The sequence below is a fragment of the Lissotriton helveticus genome, chromosome 5_1, assembly GCF_964261635.1.
Source record: "Lissotriton helveticus chromosome 5_1, aLisHel1.1, whole genome shotgun sequence".
NCBI classification, from domain to species: Eukaryota; Metazoa; Chordata; class Amphibia; order Caudata; family Salamandridae; genus Lissotriton; species Lissotriton helveticus.
Window position 1 is genome coordinate 1,602,548,351 of NC_136065.1, and position 17,300 is coordinate 1,602,565,650.

Below are 17,300 nucleotides of genomic sequence, written 5' to 3' on the forward strand. Positions count from 1 at the left end.
CAGGGGTATAGGAGTATGTAACAAGCGAGTATGTAACAAGCGAGCCATTTAATTTAAAAAACTAAACGTGACAAACGGTTGCAGGATCAGTGAAGGTTGATTTTATAATTGAAAGTATAACAGGATCAGTTACAATAAAATCGTCCATACGCACACCATGGGCGAGTATCATGGGTAACATTACTTCGAAGCTTTATTAATACAATAATCAATAATGAAAAATCGACATCAATAGGGTTGTCCGTATGCCCAGTCAGTACCCTTCCCCGCCCGCCATGTGCACAAAGACCGTATACATCCCCCATAACGTCAAGGCTAAGTAACTAGAACGTCGTAAGGAGTTGCAAGTCGCTCCCACTGGCGCTATTTTGATCGAGGCCAGGCAGGTCCAGAGTATAGTTCAATGTCTCCAATAAGTAGCGGCAGGACCAGAATCCCTTTCGGCAGTGCCGCAAGAGCGGGCGCAACTCAGCTGGCCGAGTGAAGCGCTGGGGTGCAGCTGAGGAACCTCCACCTGGGGAGGTGGGGGAGGCTCGTTCGCGCCGGAATGAAATGCTTTGCATTTGTAGACTTCAGTTCGGCGAAGACCCAGCAGAATGTTATAAGTGAATGTCATGGCACGAAGTTCAGTGGGCGGTCTGTCATTGTGAAAGCCTCAATTAAGTTGAATGGCTGCAAGAGCCCCGATTACACCAGCAGCCCTGTTAATATGCCGATCTTGGAAAAAAGTTCCTCTGTTGGATTGTAATGGCTGCAGTGATGGTCTTGGGAAAGTGCTTCGGAAAACTCTAAAGGCCACGAAAGCTTGCTATGCTGTTTCTTTGTAAATGCGGTGCTGGGTGATGGAAGTTATTGAAGAGTTGGCAGTGGTGTTTTTTGTAGATTTTGGACGCTCTACCACAGTCCTGGCTTTACGAGCACTAGAAAACAAGTTAATTCGAACTTTCAATAGTACAGTAATCAATAATACATCAGAACTTAATATCAATAGGGATGTCCATATGTTCAATCAGTACCCGTCCCCGCCCGCCATGTGCTCCAAAACTGCATACATATCTCGTGATATCAAGGCTGAGCAACCAGTACACATCAAGGAGTTGCGAGTCTCATTTATACCGGCGCCATTTTGGGCGAGGCCGGGCAGGTCCAGAATATAGTCAAAATGTCTCCACCAACCAGCGGTCGGAACAGAACCCCTTTCAGCAGTCCAAAAAGTTCCGTAAACTGACAACAGAAGGGACAGGCAACAAGAACCATCAGTCAAAGAGGGGAGGGCAAGTTCTTCCCTACCGGGTCACGTTGGGGCTCCACCGGAAGTGATCGAATTGGTAGTCTACAGTGTTTCTGGATGTTTCAGACTGAAGCTGGCGTCAGCATGAGAGCACCACCATCCCGTGGCTACGTCGTGGCTATTTCGCGAGCAATCATGGCAGTCGCTCCCCACCGGAAGCCTGCGGGAGTCGGGGGCCCCGGTGACTCTTGTAGAATCTTCAAGGCTGAGGGGACGCTTTCGGGAATGGGGTCCATGCCCTAGCAGTCAAGCGTCCAAGTTCCAGGGTTGCCCAGAGCCATCCTAGCAGGCCAGGCCCAAGTCTGTGGAGCCGTCCGCAATTTCGTGAGCTCCGTGGCAGCCGCCTGTCGCTGTACCGCAAGAGTGGGTGCAATTCAGCCGGATGGTGGGTGAGACGTTGTAGCCGCAAGAGCAGGCGAAACTCAACCGGCCGAGTGAGGCACTGTGCCGCAAGAGCGGGTGAGACTCAGCTGGCTGAGCGAGGCACTGTGCCGCAGGAGCGGGCGCAACTCAGCTGGCCGAGTGAAGCGCTGGGGTGCAGCTGAGGAACCTCCACCTGGGGAGGTGGGGGAGGCTCATTCGCGCCGCCTCTCCCTCCCAGTGCACCCCACACCGTCTCCTGGCGCAGGTATATGTGATGCTCGGACCAGGCAATAAGAGGGGGGGTCATCAGCAAGGCATTCACCCCCCTCCACCCGTGGCTCGCTGGATGCCACCTCAGGGTGGACGAATGGGAAGGCCAGTACAACAACATCGTGGCCGTGGTGCTTCCGGGCCATCCACCCAACGACCTCTTCGGCCGATGGCTGCCAGCAAGGCCCCGCCCTATACGTGCCGTGGGCCTCGTCTTCCGGATGGGCGTAGCCGCGGACCTGCTGCACTTCGGGACGACCCTTGGTTTGAGCTGGCCGGATCAGGCAACCAGAAGGTTGGGGGGGGCGGCATCAGCAAGGCATCCCCCCACACAACTTGTCGGACATCACCTCTGGATGTACTGGGGACGAGCCTTGGCGCGTGGTGTCGCCCCCGGGCTATGCATTTGGATCGATGTTGCAGCAGGCTGCCATGTAAATAGTTATTTAATAAAAAGTTTTACCATGTTACTTTGCTGGTGTGTTGTATATATTTATAATATTTGCATAGGGTTTGTCGTTATTTTGGCCGGGGTGGGCGGCGGAGCCGAGCTAACTTCTCTTATTTAGTCAGCACATAAATTGACTTACTGGTGCGCATTATTTTGGGTGTACATTTGGGATATTGGTTGGGGTCGGGTTCGTCGTACTGAAATAACCCTTCAAGTTTCTGGTGTAGGCTACTCTCCCATTCACTAGCTCCAGAGAGAGTCGTTCCTAAGTAAGGAAAGTGCTATATTCTTTTTCGTCCTTCACATGCGGATACCATGTTCGGGCTTATTTTTCTCATTCCATTAACCATTCGATCAACGCCTCAGTCATACAAAAAGCATTCTTTTATTGACCCAGTCGTGCGCCACACATACGTATTCAAACCGTACAAATCAGGGCCCATGCGCACATTCATACCATGCAATCTTTCACGCTCCCAGAGATAGCTCCTACATATAATGTACCGTCTCACAGAGCTAGCCTATTTTTCCTCGCGTGGAACACGGTGCGGTTTAGGTCTTCTCCATACTTCAGCTGAAATTCCAATGTAACCTGCAGAAAAAGAAAAGAGGGGTGGGCAGCGTTCAAAGCACATCAGCGTGCATAAACACGAAAATGTTTTTATCTACCACGTACTTGACTTATCTCTCTGAGATGCATTCCCTTGTGTTTCGGCAATGGTAGTCTGTTCATTACATAGATCGCCCAAGGGCGGTAGTACAGACCGCGCGTAGGAAAGGGTCAAAAGCCAGGGGTATAGGAGTATGTAACAAGCGAGCCATTTAATTGAAAAAAAATAAACGTGACAAACGGTTGCAGGATCAGTGAAGGTTGATTGTATAATTGAAAGTATAACAGGATCAGTTACAATAAAATCGTCCATACGCACACCATGGGCGAGTATCATGGGTAACATTACTTCGAAGCTTTAATAATACAATAATCAATAATGAAAAACCGACATCAATAGGGTTGTCCGTATGCCCAGTCAGTACCCTTCCCCGCCCGCCATGTGCACAAAGACCGCATACATCCCCCATAACGTCAAGGCTAAGTAACTAGAACGTCATAAGGAGTTGCAAGTCGCTCCCATACTGACGCCATTTTGGTCGAGGCCAGGCAGGTCGTTTCAAGTGGTGTGGGACTTGCCTGGCTTGGGGAATCTTTCAAGTGATGTGACTGAGGAGCAAATCGTGGACCTCTTTAAAGACTTCAACTCACTACATGTCAAGAAATGTCAAAGCGGAATGAAATGCTTTGCATTTGTAGACTTCAGTTCGGCGAAGACCCAGCAGAATGTTATAAGTAAATGTCATGGCACGAAGTTCAGAGGGCGGTCTGTCATTGTGAAAGTCTCAATTAAGTTGAATGACTGCAAGAGCCCCGATTACACCAGCATCCCTGTTAATATGCCGATCTTGGAAAAAGTTCCTCTGTTGGATTGTAATGGCTGCAGTGATGGTCTTGGGAAACTGCTTCCGAAAACTCTAAAGGCCACGAAAGCTTGCTATGCTGTTTCTTTGGAAATGCGGTGCTGGGTGATGGAAGTTATTGAAGAGTTGGCAGTGGTGTTTTTTGTAGATTTTGGACGCTCTGCCACAGTCCTGGCTTTACGAGCACTAGAAAACAAGTTAATTCGAACTTTCAATAGTACAGTAATCAATAATACATCAGAACTTAATATCAATAGGGATGTCCAAATGTTCAATCAGTACCCGTCCCCGCCCGCCATGTGCTCCAAAACTGCATACATATCTCGTGATATCAAGGCTGAGCAACCAGTACACATCAAGGAGTTGCGAGTCTCATTTATACCGGCGCCATTTTGGGCGAGGCCGGGCAGGTCCAGAATATAGTCAAAATGTCTCCACCAACCAGCGGTCGGACCAGAACCCCTTTCAGCAGTCCAAAAAGTTCCGTAAAATGACAACAGAAGGGACAGGCAACAAGAACCATCAGTCAAAGAGGGGAGGGCAACTTCTTCCCTACCGGGTTACGTTGGGGCTCCACCGGAACTGATCGAATTGGTAGTCTACAGTGTTTCTGGATGTTTCAGACTGAAGCTGGCGTCAGCATGAGAGCACCACCATCCCGTGGCTACGTCGTGGCTATTCCGCGAGCCATCATGGCAGTCGCTCCCCACCGGAAGCCTGCGGGAGTCGGGGGCCCCGGTGACTCTTGTAGAATCTTCAAGGCTGAGGGGACGCTTTCGGGAATGGGGCCCATGCCCTAGCAGTCAAGCGTCCGAGTTCCAGGGTTGCCCAGAGCCATCCTTGCAGGCCAGGCCCAAGTCTGTGGAGCCGTCCGCCATTTCGTGAGCTCCGTGGCAGCCGCCTGTCGCTGTACCGCAAGAGTGGGTGCAATTCAGCCGGATGGCGGGTGAGACGCTGTAGCCGCAAGAGCAGGCGAAACTCAACCGGCCGAGTGAGGCACTGTGCCGCAAGAGCGGGCGCAACTCAGCTGGCCGAGCGAGGCACTGTGCCGCAAGAGCGGGCGCAACTCAGCTGGCCGAGCGAGGCACTGTGCCGCAAGAGCGGGCGCAACTCAGCTGGCCGAGTGAAGCGCTGGGGTGCAGCTGAGGAACCTCCACCTGGGGAGGTGGGGGAGGCTCGTTCGCGCCGCCTCTCCCTCCCAGTGCAACCCACGCCGTCTCCTGGCGCAGGTATATGTGATGGTCGGACCAGGCAATAAGAGGGGGGGTCATCAGCAAGGCATTCACCCCCCCCCACCCGTGGCTCGCTGGATGCCACCTCAGGGTGGACGAATGGGAAGGCCAGTACAACAACATCGTGGCCGTGGTGCTTCCGGGCCATCCACCCAACGACCTTTTCGGCCGATGGCTGCCAGCAAGGCCCCGCCCTATACATGCCGGGGGCCTCGTCTTCCGGATGGGCGTAGCCGCGGACCTGCTGCACTTCGGGACGACCCTGGGTTTGAGCTGGCCGGTTCAGGCAAGAAGAAGGTGGTGGTGGTGGTGGGGATACACCAGCTGAAGCTACAACACTTGCCATTGCTCAGTGATGAAAAAAGGTCTTCCTCTCACAAAGATGAAAGTCCGAGTGAGGAAACAAGGAGGGGTTTTCATCATTTGGGAAAAAAAATAGTTCTAAACCAATGAAAAGTGTTATTTTTTAGGTCACATGACCTAGCCTTACATCATTAGGAACCCAAAAGTGAAATGAACCAATGAAAAGTTTTATTAACAAGTCACATGACCTGTTATGCTTACGTTACGCGCTCCGCGCCGCGCCCCGGACCGCTTCCGGGAAGCTGTGCTTCGCGCCTCGCTTCGCGCACCGGAGCACTTCCGGGTGCGCTAACGCGGTGCGTTATATGACGCATTACGCGACAACACGATACGTCGCGGTTACGCGACGCGTCACGATGTTGTTTTCTAACGCGGCAGTTGCGCAAACAGAACGTTTATCGGTTCGCGGAACGAGTCGCGGCACCAAATTGAGCTAACGGGAAGCTACCCGGTTCGCGGATCGGGAGCGAAACAAAAAAAAATAATAAAAAAAAATACATAAAAAAATTGTATTAAAACATATAAAATATATTTTACGATTAAAACAAGAATACATTTTAAAGCTTTTGATATTTGCTATTAAAAAACCATTGAAATTCACTGAAAAAAACATAGGTTATAGACCATATATAGTTAGGAATTAGCATTTACAAAACCTTGAAAATTCACTGAAAAAAACCATAGGTTATAGACCATATATAGTTAGGAATTAGCATTTACAAAACCTTATTTTACTCACACAAAACCATTGAAATTCCATATATAGTTAGTTGCACTAACTATATATCGCGCACCCGCAATCCACTGCTGATGATGTCACATATTACATCATTCATGACATGGTCAGTGACATCACTGATGACATCACTGATGACATCTCAAATGACATCACTGATGACATCACCGATGACATCTCATTTGACATCAATGACCACATCACTGATGATATCATTCATGTGACAATACAATGCATCTCCTCACACTTTAATATAACCTCTGTTACACCCAGTGTTAAACACAGAGTATAATTTTTGAAACCATTGACACACCAATACTAGTTACTACATACGCACTCACTGATTCCTACGTCTACACACACATTCACTCATTCACCCATACAATCATTCATACATACAATCACTCATCTTTACAACACTATCATATGCACTCATACACCTATACAGACACTCACACTCTGCCACTCATCCATGGAGTTACTCACACACCTAGTCAGTCCTGTAAAGAATCAATCACACTTCCATTTTCTATTTTTTCCATTTTCCATTTAAACATAGAGTAACTTACATTTTCAAACATATACTAACACATACTTACTCTCTTATACAATCATTGATACAAGTACACATTGATCTGCACAGAGTCACACATCTCCCAGCCAGCCACACACACACTCAGTCTCCCATACAAATACTTGGACAATCAATCAATAACCCATATAGTTACTCATATAGCTACTGATCAACACATGCAGCAGTTTACAGAACAACAGACATAATGATGCACAAATTAAGACAGTTTAGTCACTAACCCATGCACTCAGTGAGACACATTTAATCACTCACTCATACAGTCAGTCACGCACCTACTAAATCCTTCATCCAGACACTTATACATCTACTCATTCTTCAATATGTAAAACATATTTAAACTTTACAGAAACACACAGTCAATGGATGATGTCATCAGTGATGTCATCAGTGATGTCATTTGAGATGTCATCAGTGATGTCATCAGTGATGTCACTGACCATGTCATGAATGATGTAATATGTGACATCATCAGCAGTGGATTGCGGGTGCGCGATATATAGTTAGTGCAACTAACTATATATGGAATTTCAATGGTTTTGTGTGAGTAAAATAAGGTTTTGTAAATGCTAATTCCTAACTATATATGGTCTATAACCTATGGTTTTTTCAGTGAATATATATATATATATATATATATATATATATATATATATATATATATATACATATATATTCACTAAAAAAACCATAGGTTTCACACCAGTTATAGTTAGCTGAACATTTTACTCATACAAAACCATTGAAATTCCCACGTTATAGTTAGTTTGACTCACTATAACTCGCGCGCCCGCAATCCACTGCTGATGATGTCACATATTACATCATTCATGACATGGTCAGTGACATCACTGATGACATCACTGATGGTTTCGCTGAATTGTGTGCGTGGGCCCAGGGGTCTGTAGATGAGCGTTCCTCTAAGGGTGGTCTTGGGGTCGGTGTGAATCTGGAAGTGTAGGTGTTCGGCGGCGGAAAGTGTGTCTTCGGGGATGGTCGTGATGTTGATGGTGTTCCTGTAGACGATGGCGATTCCTCCTCCGGTTTGGTTGACGCAGTCTTTCCGGATAATCTTGTAGCCATCCGGGATGGCTATGGCGATGTCGGGGGCCGAGGAAGCGTTCATCCAGGTTTCCGTGAGGAAGGCGACGTCTGATGCTGTTGTGTCCAGGAGGTCCCACAGTTCGACCGCATGCTTGTGGACGGAGCGTGTGTTGAGGAGGATGCACTTGAGGTGGTTGTTGTTGTTGCGAGGTCCAGTGAGTGGTCTGCAGGTTCGGAGGCATGTGTATTTGCAGGCTTGACAGGTGAAGGGTCCATGGGTTCGCTTCGGGGTGGCTCGGTAGCATTCGGTTGTTCATCCGGTGTTGAGTACCTTGAGGGCGGCGGAAACGTATCTCAGTCGGGTGCTTTGGGTGCGACAGGGGCCAGGGGTTCTGGCACTGGGCGCGGTCCAGGCGCGGACAGGTGCCAACGGGCTTGCCTTTGGCGCGCCTTTGGGGGATGGTTAGTCAGCTTATTAGGTGACACTCCCCAGACGTGATATTACCGCAAGAGACACACTTAGTTGGCAACAGATGCTTGGCTCTCCATAAGGGAGGACATTTATATATTCTTTAAAAGAATAGTTCAATAAAAACCGAAACCTCGAACCAGCATCATAATAATTGATATATTTACCTCAACTCTAGGTGTAACATAGTTCGGATTTTCCGTTATTATTTTCCAGGCAAATTATAGTTTCCAACAAGGTTTCAATCTGTAAAAAAGCCGCAACAGCTTATCGTGAGTGTTAACGCTAAGATACTATAAAAGCAATGGCCTCTATCTTCAATCCGGGTTCATACCACGTCGCAATACGGCGCTGAATTTGCGCCGTCTGCACGTAGTCCTCGGGGGGCCTCGAAAATACATGAGCAGACTGAGATTAATACACGTCAACTACTTACACAGAACATACACCCTGACAGCTGCACAGAATGGGACTTTCCGGAGACTCGAACTTCTTTCGCTGGCCTGGACTTTCCCAAGGGTTGAAGACTACTGGGTAACTGTCTGTGGCATTGCGGTTGCCATTATAGAGGCCTCCTTCTACCTGATCCCGAGGTGTGTCTCCTTGTTCATGTCAAGTAAACCCCAGACACGTACTGTTGCCTTATCGCAACGTTACTTCTTCTGGTTAAACGCAGAGTGGTGATAAATTGAGCACAAAAGCCAACGCCCACTAGTAAAGCACGGCTGATGGATGTCTCATGCTGTCAGGAACAATTAACCACATTCTGGGACCTTATGCCACCAAAGACCCCTGCCAAAGACATTTGGGTGCCCTTCACCACATACCTTTGACAAAGTATCTCTGATGAGACAGGCACACCTGACCCCGTAGGTCCCTGCGCTGAGGTCTCCTCTTTGTCATGACCCCCTGTCAAGTTGCTATTTCTTTCGCTATTCTGGATGTGTATTGTTTGGTCTGGATAAGTGGCCTGACCAATTTCTGCAGCAGTCATTTTTCTATCAATTGTGATATGTGTGCAATGTGTGCAATTCACATTGGCACTCGAAGCAACCATGTATTGAGACACTGTGCTGCTAACTAAGTAAGATCCAGTGGGTGTATTCTTCCTGATTTTATGTCTTTTTCAAAGGTATAAATAAAAGTAAAAAAAAAAAAGATATTGATCCACATCTAGAAAGCCCTGCACAACAAAGGACCAGCAAACATCAACCGCTGCCTGCACTTCCCTCCATCCCTCCAGAAAATTGCATTCCTCCTTCCTCTCCCTTCAGCACACTCAAAGTATCCGTTGAAGGAAAAGGAGAGGATGGTCCTACTCTTACCTCACAGGAAAGGTCTCAAGACCTGGCTGTTCAACTGACCTCCTCTTAGCAGCGGGATTCTCAGTGCCTGGATATACTCCTGGGCCATTATTAGTGCCCTATAAGCCCTGTTTGATTGATAATAGGCATTATACTCCTTAAGGTTCTCTTTCACTTTGACTGAATATGCAAATGAACTAGTGTGGGTTTTTTGTATAATCTTTAAACCTCGCAATGAGCGAGTGGTAAAATCACAACAGAAATAATCCTCTCACCTACACACAATTAAGGGCAGTTTGCTCTTTACACATTGATAGAGTGGAGTTGATTGCTGTAATATTTCACATGAGACTTTCTGACCTACTGGTGTTTCTCAATGCCAAGACAATGTAAAATCAAATCAGTCTGTTCTCTTTTTTAATGAAAGCCAGAGGTACAACTTCCACGAGCATCAAAGGAGAGGCATTAAAGGTTTTCAGCACCTGCGAGATCGAGTGTTTGCTTGATCTGCGTTCTTGTGGTTAAGAGCTCAAGAGTAGAACATCTGAAATTCAAAAGCAGTAATCTTCTTTATAATGTAGGTGACCTCAGAAAGGAAAATTATTATAAGTGTTTTGTCATGGGTGGTGAAAAGTGATGTGATTCTGACCTTTTGTTACCATAGAACGAATTAAGTAATTGTATAAGTCTTTTTTGGTTAGATTTGAAGCTAATGCAAATATTGCAATACTAAATAGATTTTTGGTTGATGGTGTTTTTTGGGGTTTGGGTATGTAGTTTTAGAATGAAAATATATATCAGATTTAAATATTCATTAATCAATAAATCTGTTACATTCCTTTCTAACTATGCATTTAACATGCTTATTATTGTAATGATTTTTGTGATTATAGGCTTATGTAAATAATATATTACATTTTTACTTTGGGGTGCAGAATATCAGGGTGTAACAGAAAGTTGCACCTCCTCTATGAATAATCCTTTGTTTCCAGTAATGAAACAGGACCATTTGTATCATCTAGTATTAGATTACAGACACATGAGCACAGCTGCAAGTACATTCGCTGTACAAAACCTGCATAGCACACCACTGATTAACAACATAGTGCAAAAGAAATACAAAACAACTTTAGGCATTGCTAATAGATTTCTATGCCAGAGTATAGTACCTGAAGCAGGAATGTGACTGCATTCAGCAACCTGGGTTCTCTAAAGAAGTTATGTCATCTTCCTCAAGGGTATAAGAACAGCCCGGGGTTGTTTTCAACCCAGGTTACAGAACCTTTGCAGAAATATGATGACCAGGCTTTGTCCTAAGTCAATGCCATCTATCTTCTGGATGATGACCTTTCATCACACTTGGCAAGAGATGATCACACAACACTTACTCAGACGTGTAAACACAACAAACCTAGTGATTTGTATCATTGCTGGTGCATCAGGATATACCTATATTATATTCAACGAGGGAGACACTGACCCAATTGCATATGAATCGAATTTATACATCAATGCTGAGATGCGTTTTACACCAACAGAAAGGATTTTGATAGAGGTACAGACTGCTGTAGTGAGAGAAAGGTATTTGGCTCAGGAGAAATGCATAATTGTCATGACTTCGGTGCCAGCCTTTGAGGCAGTCATAAAGGCCAGCATTCAGAACATTAAGGATTTACATCCGCATGGATTCTGTGGGCCAACTCTCTCACCGCAACATATGTAGACTATAGATTTGACTCTACACTACAAATACAAGCGTACCTATGGTATGAAAATGAATAAACTCTGCCTAAAGATGTCATGCCTGCTGATCAGTATGATTACATCTTTTATACTGATTGTTCTGCCCAGCCTTCCATAGGGACAAAACACCAATACTCTGCTGCTGTTAGGAACATAATTTAAGATGGTTAATTCTGTCCTCACAAAACCTACATGCAGTCACTAGGTGATTGGACTGCACAGCCGGCAGAACTTAGGAGCATATTTAATAGCCCCTATCACCACAGGAACGTAAATTGTAAAAGCATTCCTCTGGAGAGCTGGGCTTCGCCTTAATTAAAAGGCAGTGTTAAGCCACTTTACATGGCTTAGCGTTGCCTTGAAAATAAGACACACTTTCACGCTATACTTAGCATGAAAGGGGTGGGCAATGGGTATTGCGGTGGACATTCTGCCGCAACACCCATTGATTTCAATGCAATCTCATATATATATAAGGGTGGCGTAAATATCGGGCAGTGCCAAAATTAAGACCAAAATAAACCCTGGACTTCACATGGCACAACAAGGAGAAATGCTTAATTTCTTCTCAATTATGATGTTTCTTTGCGTGCTGCATTGTGCAGCACACATAGAAACAGCAAAACACCATGCAAGATTATTTATGTGCAGGAAGGTGTCCCTTCCTTCACATAAACAATCATTTTAAAAATGACAAATTCCAACTCCTTTGTGTGCTGCACAAAGCAGCACACATAGAGGTTACAAACCGCCATTTGACATTGTTTATGTGCAGGAAGGGACACTGAAGTATCACTTCTTTCAAACTCATTGCAAACATCATACACAGAAACACAGATTGCAATGCGGCAAACAGACAAAGAAGGTGTCTACCACAATGTACCAGCACATGATCTACTCCCAAAGAACATAGAACTGCCAAAAATAGATTGAACAGCCTCCGACCGCTTCATCAACTTTGACTTTTCTTCACATTTGTCTTACCACCACCACTACTGCCCAGAGGTAGAATATTTGAATTATACATTTGGCTGAAAAAGACATAGGACCCAATTCACAAAAGTAATCTGATATAAAATCCTAAATGTAAGACTTTTGAAATTCACAAAAGGCATTTAGGAGTAGTCAAGTTAGGAATCCTAACTTTACTACTCTTAAATGCCTTATGTCAATACTGAAAGTCGTAAAGTTAGGATTTTGTTTCAGATTATTTTTGTGAATCGGGCCCATACTTTATCCCTCCTTGGATATACATTTGAATTACAACTTTACTGGTTTTCCTTTTACTTTAGATTGATTTTGAACTGACACTATCTTCCAGAACGCTCAGCTGTTGAACAGGTAAACTTGTTTTTGAAACCCCATTCTTCATCACACACAGTGCGAAGAGACTTCCCCTGGTGAACATCTCTGCTGTTCCAGTTCCTGATAGAATTGTTTGGGATAAGGTATCCTATGATATATTTGGTTCAACTGAACTGATTCAAATTCCATATTTATTAAAAATGTCCTTGCATGATTTCATAACCCTTAGTTCTGTCTCTGATGATTGGGACATTGATGCAGTGCATGAAAGGAAGATGGTCTGCAGTATTCAACTGTTTTTAATGATAATGAGATGTACCAGAGCATGGCTAATTATGGTGAAATGTTCTGTTTTCACCATTATGGTCACCATTTCCTGAATAAAGCAACTACTCGCCATTTAGTATTTAATTGCACACAATGAGAAGACTGCCCGAAGGGTAGTTCAAAAGCATTTGCACAGAAGTTTGCATATTTCTCAGGTCATAAAACAGCTGACCCAGAGTCTTATTTTTTTTATGAACACCCTCATGGGCTCAGAAACTATGCTCACTTGCACTAAGCTGATATATGCTGCATCCTTCATTTTCCTTTTTAAAAATAATCTTTATTCAGTTTTTTTGAACAGCAATTTATACCCTTCTCCCCCCAGACAAGACAAGAATGCATACATTTACATGGATTAACTCAGAACATTTGAAGACTTGTTATTCCTAGCTTCAGTTCAGACTAAGAATACACTTAATTACCACCTTGAGACTGGCACCATTCTAATAGGGGTGTCCAAATGTTTAACCCTCTTTTACGTTGCCTTCTGCCCTTCCGTTTCTAAATGGCGATTTCCATATTTGAGATGGCAAGAAATCTGGCTAACCATTGTTGATATGATGGAGCAGTAGCGTCAAGCCAAGCTGAGGCAATACATAACCTAAAGACAGCCATAGCTATGAAGATGAGTTTTTCCCCACTCTGGCTTTGTTAGGATCTGCTGCCCCAAGTAGAATAACATCGCTTTGCAAAACTGTGGATAAAAACATCCCAATCTCTTGTTTGATAGATATCAATCCATCACAGGTAGAGAAGATGTGCGCTGAGTCAGCACTATAGAGCCTGCATCTAGGACAGCATGTACTTTTGCCACTTCCCCATTTAGCTATTCTATCCGGTGTATAATATAAAAAGAAACAGGTTTTAAAAAATTGTGCTTGCAATTTGGTTGACAAGAGTACCGTTTGTGACATTAGAAAAGCATAATTAAACTCGACATCAGACAGTCCAACTTTCTCTTGCCATTTCTGCGAGGTTTTTACCATATCATCTGGAAACAGTGCATCGATAAGTGAATAAATCCCCCGATAGTATTTTTTTTGCCATGTTTTATTGTTTCAACGAAATTGCTGTTTTGAAAGCCCCCCTCCCCTCTACCTTACGAGACAAGACGTCCCTAATTTGAAGATCCTTAAAAAAGTCTCAGCAAGCCAGACCAAAGTTATTTTTCAGTTCTTCAAAAGACTGAATCCTGTCCGAGGAGAGTAGACAGCCTATTTGAACAATTCCCGCGTCCAGCCACTTGTGTATATAACTATCATAAAAAAATTCTGGAAGAAGTGGATTGTTTTCTGGGGGGGGGGAGGAGGGGGTAAAACGGCAATCTCCCTATACCAAGCATTTTTCTAACAGCCTTGCAAACCTTGAATCCACTGAGTAATGTTTTAAATGTTACTTTCTTGTGATAGCTATCGTGTCGATGTCGCCACAGATACCCTCTACTCTCCCGGCCTAAGAGTAATTGAAATGTAGAAGGCGTATGATCCTCTCTCTCCTCCACTTCCAGGGTGTTCGGTAGCATCTCTTGCTATATAATAGCACTGTCGCCCAATAATAAGCTTTTAGATTAAGAAGAGCTAATCCTCCTCTATCCTTGTGCAAAGTAAGAAGCTTAAATGCCTGCCGAGGTTGTGAGTATACCCAGATAAAATTTGAGAACCCCCGTTGTATTGATTTAAACTATGAAGATGAGAATTCTAGGCAGATTGCCCTGAGTAAATATCATATTTTGGGAAAGAAGACCATTTTAATCACATTCACTCTTCCAATAATAGAAAGGTGTAATTTGTCTAGGCGTTAGAGGTCTTTCTGCATTGCAGGTATCATAGGCTTCAAATTTATATTAACCAGATTATCCAGGTCAGATGTTATACAGACTCCTAGGTATGCAGCTTATTCCACCATGTGTGCATCCCTCATTTCGCTTTTCTTATTTAACACAATCTGTGTTTTACTTTTATTAAGTGCACATCAAGACACCATACCGAACTGGTTCGCCTCTCTTTCAATAGCAATCAGGGCGGTGTTAGGTTCGGATGTCACAATTGCGATGTCATCCGCATACGCCAGTGTTTTGGTGGTATAGTCCTGTGAAATTATGGGTTTGATTGCTCTGTTCTCTTCTAGCTTGCAGGTAAAAGGGTCTATATAGATTGCGAAGAGTAGCGGTGAGCAAGGTCAGCCCTGCCGAGGTCCCCGTGATATCATCAATTCTTCAGTTAGGCTGCCATTCACCATGACTACAGCCCTGGGATTCACATATAATTTCTGGATTGCCTGTATAGATCCCTTCCTTTATGCCCAATCTGGTCATGGCACCCCATAGGGAGTTTATCTTAAGTGTTGAAACCACTTAACCACTGCGCACTGTTGCTTATGCGATTCTACCTGGAGAACACTGCTCTGTGTTTCACAAGTTTATCAACATGATGAATCATCTATACAAAATTAATCACGACATCTTTTGTAAGTTTTGCTCATTGGAGCTTCAAAAGTATATTTAACAATGAGCACTTCCACACAATATTGTTTTCAATCACAATAAAGTCTAGTGAATTTTACATAATTTATAATATGAACATAACAGTATATTCAAAACATTCTCCATGACGATTCTTCTTTAAGCCCAATGCATTTCAAGCTCAGCGAGCTCTTCGTCAGGGGCCTGTAAACTAAATGCAATATTCAATGTAAACAACTGTTTGATATGCAGGACATCAAAAATTCACAAGATGCAAGGAATCACGAGTCACTGTGAAGTGTCTTATAAAGTTTTTTAGAGAGAAAACGTTCAGAAAAGAAACCTTAATCCCCACCTCTACGTGTTCAAAATCATGAGTGATAACTCACTGGTCTCGAAGTTGTGGATTATCCTTAAACCTAAATCATAAAACAAGTGTTACTTAATTACAACGGTCATAACCTCCTGTTTTACCTGAAATACCAAGCCAGTCAACAGTCTTACCTTGTATGAAACGTACTAGTCTTTAAACCTCCTCTCAGGGGTAAACCAACTTTCGCTGACTTTAAATGTTTAAAAATCCTAAAAGAAACGCAAGAACCACAGAATATTAGTCTAAATTTACCGCGACCAGCTACTAAGGAAAGTAACCACAAATACCGCTAGAATGGTTCTACTCGCAATCTCACCTCCGTGACTAAACACCAGTGTGTAATCGACCCGCTCAGGCGTTTCAACAAAGCTCCTCACTCGGCAACCTGCCTCGGTGGTTACTCCTCGATAACCCCTCTCCATAAACGCTGCCGTTACTACTGCATGAAACTGACAAAGGACTCCTCAATACTCCAGCGTAATTACGGGCGCCATGTTGGAACGTTGTTCGGCGTAACTGAACTCATAAGGTGCTCAAACTAAATCAAATGGCAGTGTTGAAAAGAATGAACAAGGAAGTGAAAAAAAGAAGAAAAAGAAACTTATCAAGTGTATTTGGTTTTGATTAGATACACAATATGTACAGTAGCAAATACAAAATTACAAAATCGAGATTACAATATGCAGGCATCAATCAATGGCAGTATTTAGAGTGAAACGTCACAAAAAACACAATAGATCTATTTTTTCATTAAGTCCCCTCGGCTCTTGAGTTTCAAGAGTTCTGATCCAATATATTTCTCTCTGGAGGAGGGATCTGGATAGATCAACCCCCTCGTAGGATTTAACTATCTCCAGTATGGAAAACCTGATCCGGGATATGTTGTGGTTATTCTCAATCCAATGTTTTGCCAAGTTACTTTTGAAGTTTTTGTTCCTTATTGTACTTTTGTGTTCAAAAATTCTAGTTTTAAGTTTTCTTTCTGTTTTGCCTGTGTAAATTTTTCCACATGGACACTTTATGTAGTAGATTAGGTTTTTAGAATTGCAGTCACCATCATAGTGTAGAGTGAATTATTTTCCTGTTTGTGGATGGTTCAGCATGTTTCCTTCAATTACATTAGAACAATGTACACAATTATGACATTTTTTCATGCCTCTGTGACTCACTTCTGATTGTCTTATAGGTGTCATCTGTAGCTCTTTCAAATTTTTTGACCATGTGTAAGCAAAAATGGGTTTGTTCTTAAAAATTCCATTGAAATCTACCTCATTTTGTAATAATACCCAATGTTTGTTTACTATATTCTTTAGTTTCTGAGATGAGGTAGAGAATTTTGAGACCAGAACATGTCTGTCAATTGTTTTTTTAGGTTTCTGTGTCAATAGATTGTCTCTACTGTAAGCCTGAATCCTATCTCTCGCTTTCTGCAAGTTGTTATCTGGGTATCCTCTTTCTTTGTACCGTTGGTGTTGTAGGTTTAGATTGATGTGCAATTCTTCT